This window comes from Crocodylus siamensis, chromosome 8 (assembly GCF_052110815.1).
Source record: "Crocodylus siamensis isolate JL-2025a chromosome 8, ASM5211081v1, whole genome shotgun sequence".
Taxonomy (NCBI): domain Eukaryota; kingdom Metazoa; phylum Chordata; order Crocodylia; family Crocodylidae; genus Crocodylus; species Crocodylus siamensis.
In genome coordinates, this window is record NC_143402.1 from 15,547,687 (window position 1) to 15,564,774 (window position 17,088).

Consider the following 17,088-nt stretch of genomic DNA (forward strand, 5'->3'; position numbering starts at 1 on the left):
TTTAAACCAATCTCAATCTCAATCTGAAACAGGGGTCTGCTGGAGCAGACTCCTAAACCCATTCACTGACTTGAAATGCACATGGACACAAGAGGTCCGTGGTCCCTGGCAGGAAACTAAACTTGGAGAAACTAAGTGGCTTAGCTGTCCCTGCCCCCCACCCCTCCCAATATATTCAAACAAGTGATCACATCAATGCCTTATGACATTCAGCAAAGAAACCTTATGCAGGATATTAAAATAATGTAAGTTTCGTGGTGGGGCTGACTTGGCTGCTTATCAAAGAGCGCGAGTTATATTACAGCATCATAGAACATTTAAAGTAAGACAAGTTCTAGAAAGGTCTGGTGCAAGTTTTCAGAATTAAGCACTTTGGAACCTTATCTTAAATACAAGATTCAGGTTTCTAATCTTGTAGGCATCTTACAGAGCTAGACTTTGGTGCCCAGATACCAAATACAGTCAATACACTGTGCATATTTGATTCACATGCAATGTAAAAAACGGGGAGGGGGCAGGGAGGATATTTGGCTAGAAGTTATTTTGTTCTTAGCTACTATGCAGTTTTGCAGCAGACCAATTAGGAAACAATATTTCTGGTCTCAGATTAGCCATTGATTATTAAGCCCACTGGTTTCAGATGATCTGACCAAGATAATTAGCTCTTGGTTTATGTGCTGTGCTGTTCAAAAGAGCCTTAGAGCACGATTGTTTCTTCTGATATGTGACAATGCTTCTTTACTTAATTTCACCGACAGCATGGACTTCACTTACACATATTGCTCAAATTTTACATAGCAGTTCAGCAATTTTCTGGTACAGAAAAAACATAAAATAAATGATCATTTCCACAGCATATTCAAATATCACAATCAGAAGGCTCCAAGACACTGAGCAGGCTTGCTAAATGATGGGCATCAGGGACTGACATTCCTTACACAGAACAGCATGCTGCATTTACTGTACTCCCATGACAAGTGCCAACTAATAAGGCTAGTTTTGTCCACACTTCCATGATCCAGCTGGCATGGCATATTTTCCTAGCTTTGTGAGAAAGGATTGCCAGCTGAGGTGGCACAAGCTCTTCTAATGCTCCCCTGACAATTCATTTGATTCAATATCAGTGTCTCAGCCACATAGCTTCCTGAATGTCATTTGTACTCTTGCTTTGAACTGAACTCTTCCACAAAGAGAAGAGCTATTCTCACTGCTTTACAAACCAGAAAGACTTTACGAGGAGTCATAGGACTTCTTTAGCCTACGGCAACTGAAATTAGATCCATCTCATTTATTATGACATCTCCATGCCTGTAGGCTGGATTAGCTTAAATAGTTCAACATCAATCTTAGTCAAAGTGGGACATCTGCATACTATGGGGAATAACCAAGTAGTTATGCAGTTGACATACTGAGCAGTTTAAAAAACGTATGAGTGTCCCCATTCATGAGTTGAGGGGGAAGGAAGGCAGAGGGTTTTTTTTGTTTGTTTGTTTGTTTTTGTTGTTTTTTAGTACCTAATTGCTGAAGGTGCTTCATGGCCATCAGCTAATGCACAATTTCTAGTGTCTGCCATGTAGGAGCCTATTTGTAGGAGTGAACCAATAAAAATGTTCTTGGTATATACAAATTGCTGATAATCAGCCATATCAGCTGATGCTGATATTTAGTAACAATGCAAGGCATTTGAAAGTACAATATAAATAAACTTGGGGGGGGTGGGGAGGGGCACAATCCAGCAGCCTCCTGCATCAGGTATATCAGCATCCCGGTGCTTAAAAATGGTAGTGGGGACACTTGAGCTAAAGTTTGTCAGGCGAGCTATAGTTCACACATCACTGCCACAATTTTTAACAGCAACAGAGCCAAGTGGGCCTCTACTTTTTTTGACATGTTGACAAGCTACCCAACAACTCTAATTCCCAGGATAACTTCTGTACAAGTTTCACTTGTGTGATAGAGTGATTCATAATAGATTAATGTAAAACAAAATAATTCCCCCTCCACCCCACACTTTTTTCCAAAGGCCATTGTCTATATGACTTATAGGCAGCATTCCCTAGTACACTTAGTGTCCAAGCTTGAAGCCTTTTTTGAAATATGGTCATTTTTCTTCCTCATCGACCTCTTCTGGACAAGATAGTTGTGTCATCTTCACATCAACTGTCTTGCCATGGCCCCACTGCCTAGCAACATCCTTCTCCATACCCTTCAAAAATCAAACTGCACACTGATGCCAGCTACTCATCCTATAATACAGGGGACAGGAGCAATAGTGTTCAGTAGTGTGTCCAACTGCAGTAAGTCCATTTAAAAGTTAGTAACTTAGTATGGAATTTGAGATCAATAGAAGGCTTTATAATTCAGACTGCAAATCACCTGTGTGATGAACCTGCAGCTTGATTAAAGGACATAGTGAGTTCCCTCAGATTCTAATATGGAATGAGAAACAGTTGCTGAGAGTTTGCAAATTAATGTCTGGACTCCTTAGTGCCAATGATCCTCATAACTAGTACTGGAGTTCATGCAATTAGATTATCACGTCTTGGTCCTATTTAGGTGAAAGGATGTCCTCTTGATTCAACTCTGAGTCAGATGAGCATTCAATCATTCTGGAAAAAGAATTCTTCATTCTTCAGGGAAAAATCTTCCTTGAGGGTAGGGTTTTCAAAAAACTCACCCAGCTCCAGACTGGATTCCTCAAGGGCAGATCGGGACCCACCTCCAGGGACAGGGCTAGTGGCATCAGCGAGCCATAGGGGTTAATGCAACCGTCACTTGCCTCCTACCACTGACATGCAGATCCAGTGGTGGGGTTCCTTACCCCAGATTTTGGCAGGGGGTCCCACCCCCATATTCCCAGCCCCTTCAAGAACCCCCCAGGCTAGATAATAGTTCCCTTGGCCAGATCTGACCTGTAGGCCATGTTTGACACTTTTACTTTAGGGAACATATTTGTACCAGACTGGGTTGCTGCTGACTCAGACAGTCTTGATGCTGGATATACTGGAATCAGTTACCTGGTTTTCAGGAGGCAAAAGACCTAAACTACAGTAGATCCCAATACAATTTCATCAACTGTAGCCCCAAACATGAGCACAAAGTTAGTAAACCCTCACTCAAGGAATGTTTATAGTTTATAAGCCACAACAGTAGCCAAAATAAGCCTGTTTTGTAACGTACACATCAACAATACAGAATTTTTCCCAATGCCAAGTACAGTCACCTTCTGAGTGTGGGCATAAAATCTTTTTGGGTGAACTGAAGATTTGTAAATTATCCAAGGCTACTAGTGTCAACAGCACAGCTGGCATTTAGAACTTTCCAGTATGAGAAGAGTTATCGTCTTTCATGACCTGATCTGTCGTCACCAAGCCATTTGGTTTCCACTGAAGCAGCTGACAAACTTAATACGTAGCTGTGGGTTCTGTTCCTGTACTTGACAGATGATTAAAACAGAAAAAATTCAAGGGGAGGGATACTATGAAAAAAACCAAAAAACACACAAACTTTTGGACCAGTGGATGTTCAACAGAACAGCAGAGATTGTGGTGTTAGTTCTGTTCCTACTGAGGTACACAGCAAGAACGTTTTCAGGGAGATGCCCGAGGGTGTACTTGTACTCTACTAGAACACTTGCATGCTTGTGCAGCATCTCCAACTTCCTTTTCTAGGAGGCTGATTAAGGGAGGGAGGAAGAGAAAACACATCTAGGACAGAAGAATTCGTGAGCAGAGGAATTCTCCTTAGGGCATACAAAATGAGAAAGCTGCTTCTTAGTCATCAGGAAAGGAATCTATATGGGCATGCGCTTGAACAAAGAATGGTTATTTACCTAGCCAAACGGGTTTTTAAAGGTGCACTGCCCACCCCAATTCTATTACCCACCCTAGGTTCCTATTAACTGGGAGTCCACATGTAGGATTTGTTTCAGTGACAGAACTGAGCAGAAGTTGTACCAACCCTTAAGGCCCCTGAAGGTTTTAAAGGGCACAGGAACAGGCACAGCTACTCAAAACTAACCCTATTCAAAACTAACCACCTGGACATCAAAAGAATGTCAGTGGATATTAACTGGAAAAAAAGTGGTTAGTATATACCAGTAGCCTTTTTCCTTAGTGCTTGATCACACAGGATTGTTTTTTGGTGAATAGCAGGCAGTTTCTCTCCACACAAGGTAAAAGGGGGAGGAAAGGGGAGCAAATTTTACATCAAGTGATTGCAGGACACCTAGGGTCAGACCTGGAAAACTTTCACGAGAGTGATCTGATGTGAACAAATGGCCAGAGCTCTAGAGAACAGCACTACACAGGTGAGATCAGGTGAAGGAAGTAGCAGAGGATACATGAACCTATGATACTCAGTCACATGAGCCAACAGTCCTGCAGTCCTAATGAAGTAATGTCAGGGGTCTAGATTTTTCCAGGGAACCAAAAGCAGTATGCCAGACGATTCAAACCCTTTTTGCTGGGACTGGGTACTTAGTCTGCTCTCGATGTCAGGGCTATGGAAGTAAGTGAATCAGAACATGGTAGGTTCAAGTGTGTTTTTGTTGATAGGCATCACGCAAATTCAGTCTGGTAGAAGTCCATGGAGGAGCTCTAGCAAGATACACTGCTTGTCCCAATTTGCTTGCAGCAAAAGTGCAAAGTCTCAGATATATTGGAAGGCTTTGATTTTGACCTGAAAGGCTGAAGGGTTGAAACTGCCTCAGCAGCAGATAAAAATATCCAGACTCTGCTCCCACACACCAACAGTAAAGGCTGGGCTGAGAAAGGGGACCAGTACAGCACAATTTATTCAGGACAACAGACACAGATGGACACTCACTCATGGTATGTTTCGAGTTATGACAATTCTTCTAGTGGAGGTACAGATATTTTGAGGATACTGGATCTGTGTCCTCTTGGACCTGGTGGATGCCCAGGGACCATGTGCCTTAAACATTCTAGGACTAAAGACTCCAGATCCTGGCTGTGTCTCTTTATCTCATATGCTGTTACAGTAGCTCAAAGAATGAGAAAGATGCAGGCATTGTAATGACAGATACTGTTATTCAGAAAAAAGTCCAATTTCAGCATGTGAATACATCAAGAATAGAGACTATGTTGACAAGCACTTGAAGAAGAATTCTTATGTCAGAGTTTAAAGGGGAAGAGAACAGAAACTTAAAAAAAAAAAAAAGGTCACGTAACAAATATCCTCAATCCATACCAACCGCTCACCTAGGATCATGCATAGAATTTGTATGGGGCAAGGGCCACAGAAGTGTGGCTTATTTATAAAGATATTAAAGACATGATTATGTGCTACAAGCAAGTACACTACTCCACATTTTCTGTTTTTACTATTGTGTCCTAGAACAGATAACATTTAATATACAAAGAGTTAAAATATTTCCACACTTAATCTAGCACCTATGTCATAATAGCATCAAAATATTACTGGTAAAAGCATCTAACCTAGGAGAACTAGGGACTGGAGTTCCTTCTAACATCAATCTCACTCAAACAGCAAAATGTCATAAAAAGTAGGAATTAGTGCAGCCAGACTGCAAGACAAGTAATTCTGCCAAATATAGTCTACTAACAGGATGTCACAAAAACAGCTAATCATATCTACGCTACAACACAAGCACAAAGAAGGAAAACTAAGAAGGTCATTGAGCACTTTCCTTGTTTTCACAATTAAAAGATGCCACTCTGCCCCTCTTTCTGCTTGTTTCTACAAAACAACCTTCAATAATGAACACACGGATACGTGGCATTTTTTGCCATACTCTCAGTATCACTAGTTTAAATTCTGTTTTTATAATAAAAACAAATTTGCTTTAAAACTAATCAATCAGTTAAGGTTGCCAAGACTAAACACGTTAAACTTTAAAATCAGACCAAGTTTTCCTGTGAAAGCACAGAAAAGTGTTGTGCTATTTTAAGTCTGTCCCTTATGATGTCAAATTGTTTCCAATTTAATAGACTTTCAGGAGTTCCAAATTAGTTTAATATATTTAATGGCATATATTAACATTCCTACTGTCGTAATGGTCCAATTCTTAAAATAGAGACCTTATCAGGGCACGACTGAAAAGGCATCTTTCCACACTAGGAAATTGATGAGCGAAAAAGTCACAAGGTAGAGAAGCATCACTACACTGGTTAAAATAAAACAGACACTGCTCAAGAACAAACAAACAAACAACAACAAAAATGCAAAAAACCCCTATCTATCCCCACCAATTGCATCTTTGTACAGTGTATCACTTCTTTTGTTTTTGAACCTTTGTACACTCTAGTCACAGGTGATGAGCAAAGCAGCAAATTTCCTTTTTGCTAACAAAAAGAAGTTATGCTTTACAAAATATGTAGTCAACTCTGTGAACAAGAAGATCAGTACAATTCTACTGAAGTCAATACAGCTACACAAATCTGAACTGCCCAAGATCTACTCCCTTACATTTTCTTTGCTGAAAGCAATGGCAACGGCGTAAGACAACCCTGATATCAGATATATTTTAGTGACCCATCAATAGCCAATTCAAGACAATTATGTTTTCTCACACAATAGGCAGAACAAAGTGGAATGCACTAATACATAAAATACTATTTCTCCAAAAAGGAGTGATGAATATGAAGTACCTTCAACTCATATTGACTTAAGTGGAAGTTGAGGGCATTCATCTTTATGGAGCAAGTTCTAAAGCAAGGAACTAGCATTTTATTTTGCAATGCCTTCAACTTGTATGGCTATTTTTACTAGTGCAAAATGGATGTAAAGGAGTGTTAGTTAAGCAGCATGGTGGTACTTTACTTCCACTACCCATAGCTGGCAACTGGCAGCAGTACTGAAAGTGGCAGCCAAAAAAAGGTGACCGTAGAAACCATGAGACAACAGTAAATCACATGCCCCAGCCCCAGGTACCTTTTTATTAAATTAAATGTGAATTAGGTAGCTATATAGACTACATCTGGGCCCAGAAGCCTCCCCCTAGTTCTTCTGAGATAAATTTTAAGATATTATTAAAAGAACTGAAAAGTTAAGGAGTAAGTACAATTTCATTAGAAAACATTTATGTACTCTTTACTGCCATGGCCAGAGGTCAGACTTGATGATCTGCTCAGGTCTCTTCCGACCCTACTAACTACAAAATTAATATTAACCAGATTCGACTCCCTGAGAGAATAAATCACTCAAATAGTTTTAGTTTATGTTTCCTCAAAAGGTGTCTCAGGAATTCATTAATACATACATAAATCAGTGCTTTGGCTTCAAGTGGGCCAGAGGAGGGTATTTTAATTTTAAATTAAAAATCTAACATGAGGGTAAGAATGAGATGGAGGGGGTATTCAAAAACACATGGTTTTAGGATCCATCTCTCCAATGCTTTAGACATCATCAGGCTTTGTGAAATCTCAGACCACAGAGTTAGCTCTCATAGGAAGGAGTATGAAAGAAGATGGCAAATGCACCCTACAGAAGGACAATAGCATTATGGGTTTTCTACAGTGTTGAAAAGCTTGTTTTTCCCCTAAAAAGGTGAACAGCAGAATAACTACTAGCATCACTAAGCAAATGAAAACAACCATAGCCAAATTAGCAGCAAAAACAAAACAAACAAACAAAAAAACAAACCAGAGTTCAGAGATGTTCAATTCACAAGGCTTGCACTCACTCCCAAAGTCTGAGAAAAAAGTAACAAATACTAATTAGATGTGACAAAATGTAACAAATACAGAATTTATAGCCCACATATGCAATTTATAAGAGACTATATAGTTGTTCTTCAGATTTAAGTTCAGATCTTACTAGTTAAGCCGCTATTTTCTAATGATGTGCAAGACTACTTATCTGCATATTTTGCATATTCTAATATTATAAAAGGCCTAAGTATGTCCGTCTGTGTGTAACACTTTGGCTGCCAAGACAGTTAATCAGAAAGCAAATTATCAGTGCCCTACACTGATAGGGACAGACAGCAGAGCACAGCCATGACAGTGGAAACCAAGAGGCCATAGTGCCCCCCCCCCCCCCGAAGTCCAGCAGAGCTGGCCTCACCCTCCTCCCCTGCTCCTTGGAGGCAGAAGAGGATGACAGGGACCAAAGAGTTGCTATAATAGAGGTGACAGAAAGGTGGGGGCGAGGCCATCAGCACTGGCCTCGCGCCTCCCCCTCCCCCTGGGTCTGCTCCTTGGAGCTGGGGGCTGATAACCCCCCCACACACGCACACACCCCACAACAGCCAGCAGGGTAGAGGCCACTGGTGGCTGCGCCCTGCCACGGTCATGGGTGCCGGCTGCAGCTGAAAACAGCGGGGGCAGGTGGGAAGCAGTTTTGGCCCTGGCTGGAAGTGGTAGTGGGACAACGACCCTGGCCCTGGCCCTGGCTCCAGCCCAAAGCAGGCTGGGCTGGGGGGGGGGGGGGGGGCGGGGCAGGAGAGAATGCACCAGCTCCAACCCAAAGTAGTGGGGGCAGGAGGAGGCAGCAGGGAGCCGCCCTGGCCCTGGCCCAAAGCAGCAGGGGTAGCGGGGGGAAAAAGGGTCACAGACCTCTGGCCCCTGCCCCCATCATTCTTTATGGGCAGTTGGCTAGTTTCAATAGAACAGCTGAACCCAAAGGTATCAGAGGGACCAGCCAGGCAAGACACTGCACAAACACAAATGCAGATCCATCTGCCTCTGGAAAGCTTACAGCACAATACTTAATCTAAACCAATGGGATCACTTTGGACTATAAAAAGTGTTTCCTGTAGGGACAGCAGATAGATCATACATGCTTTTTCACTGTTAAAGACTTCAAGACAGTGAATTAATGCCCTGAATTTTCTAATCCTCTTTTCAAAACATCCAATTCAAACTCAAATTTCCTAGTTCTCAGAGGTTTAAGATGCAAGGTACCCACTCACACAACCTTACCTCTGTCCCTCTGGATTTGCTAAGTCAGTAGGAATTAATCTACCCACACTCCAGCTGCATTCACCTAGTTAGATGTAGGGATAGTGAATTTGCTGAAACAGCTTGGCAGAGCTGTATTTATGACCTGAGGCAATTTGGCAGAAGCACACTTTCTTCCCAGCCCTACCAAAAGAAATGCATGCATTTCTTTACAACTCCAAGATGCTAGACCTTAGGGATGCACTGTGTATGCTGTGTTGGTTTCAGGGTCTTCTTGTCATGTCAAGTAATTAAGTGAGGGGCCAGTCTGAGGTTAGCAATGGATAAGTAAAAGCAACGCTAGCATCATGTACTGCAGGGTAAAGGAGTTGATATTAAGCAGAAATGTCTGAGAGCAGACTACATGCATTACAGCAAATCAGATGAGGTACATCCCGAGTGACGAAAGCAGACAGAGAACATATGTATTCTGGGCACAGTTGGGCATCTCCTGGTCTTCAGGGGCATTTATACATGTGCTTGGGGGCGGGGTGCGACGACTCTGCAATTACAGCTTGTTGGAGCTGCCTCACTGTATGTGTATAGGTACCCCAGAAGCCTGAGTTTTCCTGAACTTGACCTTATAGAAGGCCAAAAGATACCACTGAGCAGCCTTAAAAAAAAAAAAGAAACTTTAGTAGAGAACTCCCATTGAATATCTTAGTGCTATTTTCAAAAGGGTGAAAAGTACTATTTGTAGAAGATGGTGATCATTGAGACAGCTGTAGGTTTGCAGTCAAGATGGTGTGGTTTAATAAAGATGCTCTGTAATTCTTCAGTGCTTCCCACCCTGCCCCCATACACTATATTTTAGTGGAATAGGGGATTCTGGATGTGCACTGATATCTTTGGAGAATGTAGTTGCTAAGAGGGCCGGTGGGAAAAAGTCAGACATGATTTTTATCTCAAAATCTTGACTGATTTATTACATGGTCATTACAATTTTATGCAAGTGAGCCTCTTTCCTTCTCTTCATTTCTCTACATGTGGGCTTCCTGCCAGCACTTCTAGGTTACTTTCCACTTCCCACCCTTACCTGCTACTGATATCCAAAATGCTAACAGGAGTTGGTCTCTGCTGTCTGGCACTCTCTACTGCAAACATCCATCAGAGCAAGCAGCTCTCCCACAGGGTCACAAGCTTTACCAGCTTGAGCCATACATTAAACCTGACCCCACACACTCCTATTATATCTCCTAACATCCTGGCTCCGTCCTTTTTTTGACCCAGTCAGCCTCTATGACTCTAGACCCCTAACCAGCTCTTTGGCATGCCAGCGCCCCCGCTTCTCTCCCTTCCCACCTGACAGACCTCTCATCAGACACTGGGGAGGGAGGCACCTTAGCTTTTTTATCTTTTGCTCCTCAAACTAAAGTTTGCTTACTTTCAGATGGCCTCCAATTCTTAACTGGAACAGAGGGCAATGGGCCAAGATCACTTTAGGGCAGTGTTTCTCAACCCGTGGTATGCACACCCTAGTGGGTAAGCAAGACACGGGCAGGGGGTACATGGGTGCTGCGTTTTGAGTTTGGCTCACCCCCCTGCCCAGCAGGTTGGAAGCATCTTTGCCTGCTTGGGCCAGAAGTTCTGGCTGCCACCCCTGCTAGCAAGTCCGGTGCCCCAGGGCTTTCACTCCCCAATGTCACTGTGCTGGGGGATAGGGAGGGAGGCCTCGAGCAGGCTGCTTTGCCCCAGGCCATGGTCCACAAGGAAAAATAAAAATAGTGGTACAGCCCATGGAAGTGAAACCGGAAGTGCCACAGTGGGATTTCCGGTTTTGCTTTTGCTATGTCAATCAGCAGTGGTATGGTATGTAAGGTACCAAAGGTTGAGAACCACTGCTTTAGGGAGGCAGGGTCTCTGCAGGGACAAACACATACAGAGGGCATACACAGTAGGGCTGGGTGAAATTTCATCACCAGTTTCATTTCAACACTGTTTTGAGGTCAAAACAGCAAAATCAAAACAGAACAAATATAATCAAAACAGCCTCAAAACAAAGTGAGGCAAATTGAAATGTTTTGCACATAGGCTATAATGGGGGAAGGACAAAACCACTTATAACTTTGTCATTTCTGGCCTGATTTGTATGAAACTTGCAGGAATGGTAGCCCCTTCTGGGGGCATGAAGCCTGCCAGGTTTCAAGGAGATAGGTGCAGGCAGGGTTCAGGAAAACTGCACCCCAAAGTTTTGAAAGCAAAACTTGTGTTACATGTATGTGTTAAGCCACAGTGGGGTCAAAACTGCATTCATGCTAGCCCCTGCTAAGGCCACAAAGCCTGCCAAGTTTCAAGGATATAGGTGCATGGGTTTCGGGGAAATTGTATCTCAAGCTGCAGACAAGCAAAACCCATGACATGGGTGCTTGTGCAACTGACTGTCTCGGTCTTGGGGTAGAAGCAGTTCAACCCAGCTTTGTATGGAGTCTTTCCTCTCCTTAGTCTGTGGTTTTGTATGCATTAATTCTTGTTCATTAACTTGTTATCTTCACTAGCTACTGTGTACTGAGCTGGTCCCTAACAGTAGTTAGCTAGCACAAGCACCTATATCATGAGTTTTGCCTGTCAGCAGCTAGGGGTGAAGGGCCCCAGAACCCCCATGCACTTATCTCCTTAACAGCTGGCAGGCTTTGTGGCTACAGCAAGGCCTAGCAGCCAGCCCTGCAGTAGATTCCCTCCCCCCTGATCCCTACCCCCTGGGTGTCTCAAGACAGACACAGTTGCACAAGCACCCATGTCACGAGTTTTGCCTGCCAGCAGCTAAAGGTACAGGACCCTAGAACCCAGAATCCCCTGCACCCATCTCCTTGAAAGCTGACAGACCTCATGGCCTCAGCAGGGGCTAGCAGGCCTGCAGCTTTCACCCTGCTGTGCCTTAACACAGTGTCACCCATGTCACAAGTTTTGCTTTTTCACAGCTTGAGGTACAGTTTTCCCCAAACCCCTGCACCTATCTCCTTGAAACTTGACAGGCTTTGTGGCCTCCACAGGGGCTAGCATGCCAACAATTTTGATCCTGCTGTGGCTTAACACATACATGTGACATGAGTTTTGCTGCACCCATCTCCTTGAAACCTGGCAGGCTTCATGCCCCCAGAAGGGGCTACCATTCCTGCAAGTTTCATCCAAATCAAGCCCGAAATTACTAAGTTATAGGCTGTTTTGACCTTCCCCATTATATCCTATGGGCGAAATGTCAAAACAGTTTCACCGTTTCAACAGAACAAAACGGAACGGTTGTTTCAAATAGAAACAAAATTCAAAATGAAATGCTGGTCCTTCAAAATGCTGGTTGAAACAGAACACTGCCATTTCGCACCACTCTAGTATAGAGTCCCATCTTGCACTCAGAGGCAAGGACCTCATGGAACCTGGCTCTTGAGGGAGCAAAGGAAAGGACTCATACTGCCTTACAGCAAGAGTTCTCTTTCTGCTCCCACCAGGAAAACAAACAAGGAGAACAGCAGACTGACAGCCAACCCCTCACCAAGCCATCCATGCTTACATCACACCTTCTCAGTAACTCACTTCTCTCATCACACCATCTTATCCCCACCCTTTGCCTTACATGTGCAACATTTCTCCCTAACACCCAATCCTATTTATCCCCCCTCCCTGTAATCACATTTTTCCTTAAATCTCTCATCTTTGCAAGGATCTGCCAATGTCAATTATTTTCTTTTTTTGAAAATTCACATGCCTTCCGTACTCAGACAACCTCTTACCAGACTAAGAAAGCCTGGAATGGAAACAAATTCTATAAATATGCACCTTTTACTCTCTCCAATCCCATAGTTTCTGCCAAGAGTCAAGAATCAAATAGATCCTGGCTATGCAATAGCTGTTGTATTGTCTCTTGAGCCACTGAGCTCACATAAAAACAGGGCAGAAAAGCCTTCAGCAAATAATCTGCACATGGACAACCCAATAGTAGGGGTGCACCAATAAAGATTTTGAGGCCAATACCAATGGCTGATTATTAACAAGCCATATTAGCCAATACTGATCCGACTGCAAATATGCAGCCTGGCAACTTGGAGAGTAGCATCAGGCTGGTAAGTCTGCTAGAAGGGTGAGTTGGGGCTCCAAGAGGATGGACAGCTCCTGCCACAGCATGAACCCATGGGGAGGTGCTACAACCACCCTAAAATTTTCCATAGCGCCCCCTCCCAGTGCCGCTGCTGCCTATCCCAAGTACAGTCCCAGCCCAGTGTCTGTCCATCTCTCCTCACCGCCCCCTCCCCACAACTGGGAAGAGCCTGGCCCCGAGTTCACAGTGGCACCCCAAGCACAGCCCTGGCCCGCATCCCACCCCCACCAGGAAGAGCCTGGCACTGGCCCAGAGCATGTAACAGCAGCCCACCCTCGCTCCACACACAGATTGGGTGGGGGGGGCACACGCCCCATGCCTCTCCCTGGGGTGAGTGCAGTAGCAGGAACCGCCCTGCCTCCCTCCCGCGTCACCTATTCCCCTCCCACAGACTTAGCAGCGAGACACTGCTCTCCAAGCTGCCAGGCTGTGTTTCTGGCCGCATGCACGCGTGTGGCATTTATTGGCCACATCAGCCAAAAAAGCCAATTGCTGATGTCAATTTTCCTTTAAATCGGTGCCAATACAATATGGACTGATATATCAGTGCACCTCTACCCAAATAGGTCTGGTTCACAAGGGTTTGATTGACTCCTATTCTGAGACAATGGGGGGTGGGGCAGAGAAACTTTTGAATACTGCACTTCACTGTGCTCTCCCAAGCTGTCACCAATACTAGTGTAAGTGTAACACTGGACAATGTATATGTTAAACAATTAAAACGATTTGAAGCATAGCAAGGGCCAGAGATTTACTGTGAATTCATGCAAAAACAGTTTCTAGAATCTGTCAACCCTTAGGAAAGCTAGTGTTTTTAGGGGTGAGCTTTTCTTCAGGAATCTGTTGCTTAAGAGGCACCTCAATACAACTGTGGACCTAAAGGACTAATACCACTTGAGTAGTGTTACTTTACATCCATACTATAGACAAGGCTTATTAACAATCAACAGAGCCTAAAGCTCGACAGCCATCTTCCTTTTGGGCCAGCTAATCCAATTTAAAAAGATACCACCCTTGAGTTTCAGTTGCAGGTTTGTGGTTGGTATTCTAGTAGCAGGGAAAAAGAATCTTGTGTTATAAAACTTAAATTCACTGTAAAGTCAAGTGTAGTCCTAAATCAGTCATTCTCCTGGCTGTTCTAGGAAGCAGGATGACTGATAAGTACTGGCAGGGAAAAGTATGTCTCACCAAAAAATGACATAAGTTGGCTGATGTCACACCATCTAAAAATGAATCAACCAAAATACAAAACTAAAACGAAATATCATTACTGTAAATCTTGTGACTTTCTGGGAAGTGACTACTACTTCAGGCTACCCCGAGGAGATAAAAAATCCTGAAGATAAGAGGTTACCGAAACAACCAGCTACACAATGGAAACTCATTTCAGCATTTTTTCCAGACTCTCTACAATTTCAGTAGTTAACTTTTAACAAATATTTATTAGGGGGCAGGAGGGGGGGAAAAGGAGAAACGCTCAGTAAATTTCCTTCTCAACTACCAACTACCTGTCTAATAACTTTAAAATGACAATACTTGTCTGTTATTCAGTTAGTTGGCTCAAACCTAACTCTAGTAGCTGTTTCATTCAAGCACTGTGTTTACTCAAATCCAAAACAAGCCTCTTGGAGTAAAGGGAATAAAATAAAAGGGCCTCATCTACAATTCGGGTACTGGACCTAGGGCAGGCTGTGGCTCAACTCTGGTTTTGGCTAAAGTGCTGACGTCAGATCTGAGCCACTGCCAGCCACAGACCAGAACGTCTCATTAATGGGGAAGGAGGCTCACAGCCAGGTGAGTACAGGGGAGACCACAGACTAGTGGTGGGAGGGGAACCTGTAGCCCACCCTCCAGCACCTGCCCCCTCCCTCCCCTACCTTCTGCTCCTGGTCCTGACAGCCTGGAGCCACCCAGCCCAAGTGGGAGCTGCCACTGTTTCTACCTGGAAGGACTGGGGTTGGGGCCACTGCTGCTGACTGCCCCAGAGCTGGAGCAGAGGTACAGCAGATGGTAAAGGGCAGGAGCTGAGGGCAAGAACAGGCAGCAGGGCTCATGGACCAGTGCGAAGAAGGGCAAGGGGGCAGGCTGCAGGGGAAAGCGTGGGAGGTGGGGAGGCTGCAGCAGCTGGTGCAGCAGACATGGAGGGGGCAGGCACAGGCGGATGAGGGGCCAGGGGAGCAGAGCACAAGGGTCTGGCCCTCCCCCCTCTCTCCTGCTGGCTTCACCAGCACTGCGCTTGTGGATGACAAACTGAAGATGGCCTTTGACCAATTAGATTCTATGTGTGGAAAATGGTAACAGATTTAGTGTTTCCCACATACACACTCTAGATATTGAGCATGGGCCTTGCACCCAGATGGGTCTCGAGTTCAGGCCAGGACGGCACGAGCTGCTAACCTCATTAAAAACCACAAAAACCAATAAGCCCACCACCCAGGGTCCCCTCAAAAACAGGTGAACGCCCCCCCCCCCCGCTCCAATCGTTATTAATTCAAACGCTAAGAAACAGCGCTTCCTCCCTGGCCGCAACCGCCGCTTCACTGGCCCCGTGTGATTCTCACCGCGCAGCCGTGACGTCGGCATGCGTGACATCACGGCCCGGGAGCTGACGTCAGGAGGAAGCGCCGGGCCTCAGGGCCCCCGGGCTCCCCCAGGGCTGGGCGGGCCACTACCAGGGACCCCAGCCCGGCAGCAAGCGGAGGGAATGAGCCGGGGCCGAGCCGCGCAGCCCCCTCCCCGAAGCCCTCCGGACCCCGGCTTGGCTCGCTCGCACTCACCCCGACAGCGCCGATCCCTATTCGCCGCGCCGGCCCCAGCAGCCGTTTAAGATGGCTGAGGGGGAGGGGCGGCCGCCCGCGTCCAATCCCCCGCGCGGCTGACGCGGGAGGAAGCGGGGGGCGGCGCCGTGAGGAGCTGAGGCGGGAGCGCGCAGCCCTGCAACCGCGAACAGCCCCCGCCAACACCTTTCGGCGGGCATCCAAGCCCGGAGGCTTGGGGATGCCCCCAAGTTTCCCCTGCCCGGGGGCAAGGTGGCGAGGGAGCCTCCCATTTCCATAAAGTGGGCTTTAAGCCCCGACACCTGGGCAGGCCCTGAGCCTGCCAGAAGAGCAGTGACCCCTGGGAGCGCTTAAGGACAAGGGACCCAGACACATGGTATTTCCCCTGCCAGGTAAGCCCTGCGGGGCTGGCACCCTGCCTTGCCAGTGCAAGCTGGCCCGCTCTGCTCTTCTGATGGGAGATACCTGCCAGGAGGCCTGCTCCATCCTCTGACCCAGTGACCTAAAATTGAAACTCAAAGGCCCCTCCATTTTTTGCCCAGAATGAGTAACGGGTCTTGTCAGCAGCCTCCACAACAACAGCTTGCATTACTTGCTTCTGGGAGCACTGACCTCTCTCTCTGATTCATCCTGAAATTTGCCAGAAGTTCCTGCATTTCATCTGGACTGCTAACTGTGTCCCAGACAAATCAGTCATAATACTAGCTCACTGGGAAAGCATGTAGCTAGTAGTACTTCCTCTTCTTACCAAATACGTGGAGAAAAAGAGAAACCATTCTCCCCTTGTTCCCTTGCTCATGTTGAGAGGAGGAAAAGCACAGATCCACAGGGTCTAACACAGGACATGAATAAAATAGATCTGCACTTCAATGGATCCTCTTAAGACTAAGACAAAGCAGCCAAAGCTATAAGCATATGACACTGCTTTTTCTAAGGTTAAAAATCCTTATAAGGTCAAAGTTATTACAGCAGTTGTGAAATGTTCAAAAGTGACATCTTTTGGTTCCTCTTATTTGGGGTGTAACTAAACAACTTCTCCTGAATGGACTCAGAGCTGAGGTATTGTGAAGTCAATGTGGCTTTTACTTTGCTTACAGGATGTGAAATCCTGGACTATATTGCTTTCAGCATTCACTGCTTTGTTTATCATCAGGTAGTAAGAGTCATCGGTATTGAAAGTGGCTGTCTTGCACAAGATGCCCCAGAGCACATTTTTGCTAGGTTAAAAGTAACTTGACCTGCCTAGTATATATTTAGGAATGATTAGGCATGAACTTAAATTTGAAACAGTATTTTT

The 17,088-nt window shown here is 45.2% G+C and overlaps 1 protein-coding gene across 17 annotated transcripts in view; it reads right to left on the reverse strand.

Moving 5' to 3' along the window:
* The window catches only part of ACSL4 (acyl-CoA synthetase long chain family member 4), a 66,449-nt gene extending 50,596 nt beyond the window's left edge, over positions 1 to 15,853 (reverse strand). For 7 of the 17 annotated variants that reach the window (XM_090061349.1, XM_090061351.1, XM_090061342.1 and 4 more), the window contains exon 1: positions 15,792 to 15,849. The gene's annotated coding sequence lies outside the window, so the exon portion shown is untranslated. The other 10 variants (XM_090061346.1, XM_090061345.1, XM_090061340.1 and 7 more) reach the window with 5 other exon arrangements.
* Between the last annotated feature and the right edge of the window lie 1,235 nt (positions 15,854 to 17,088).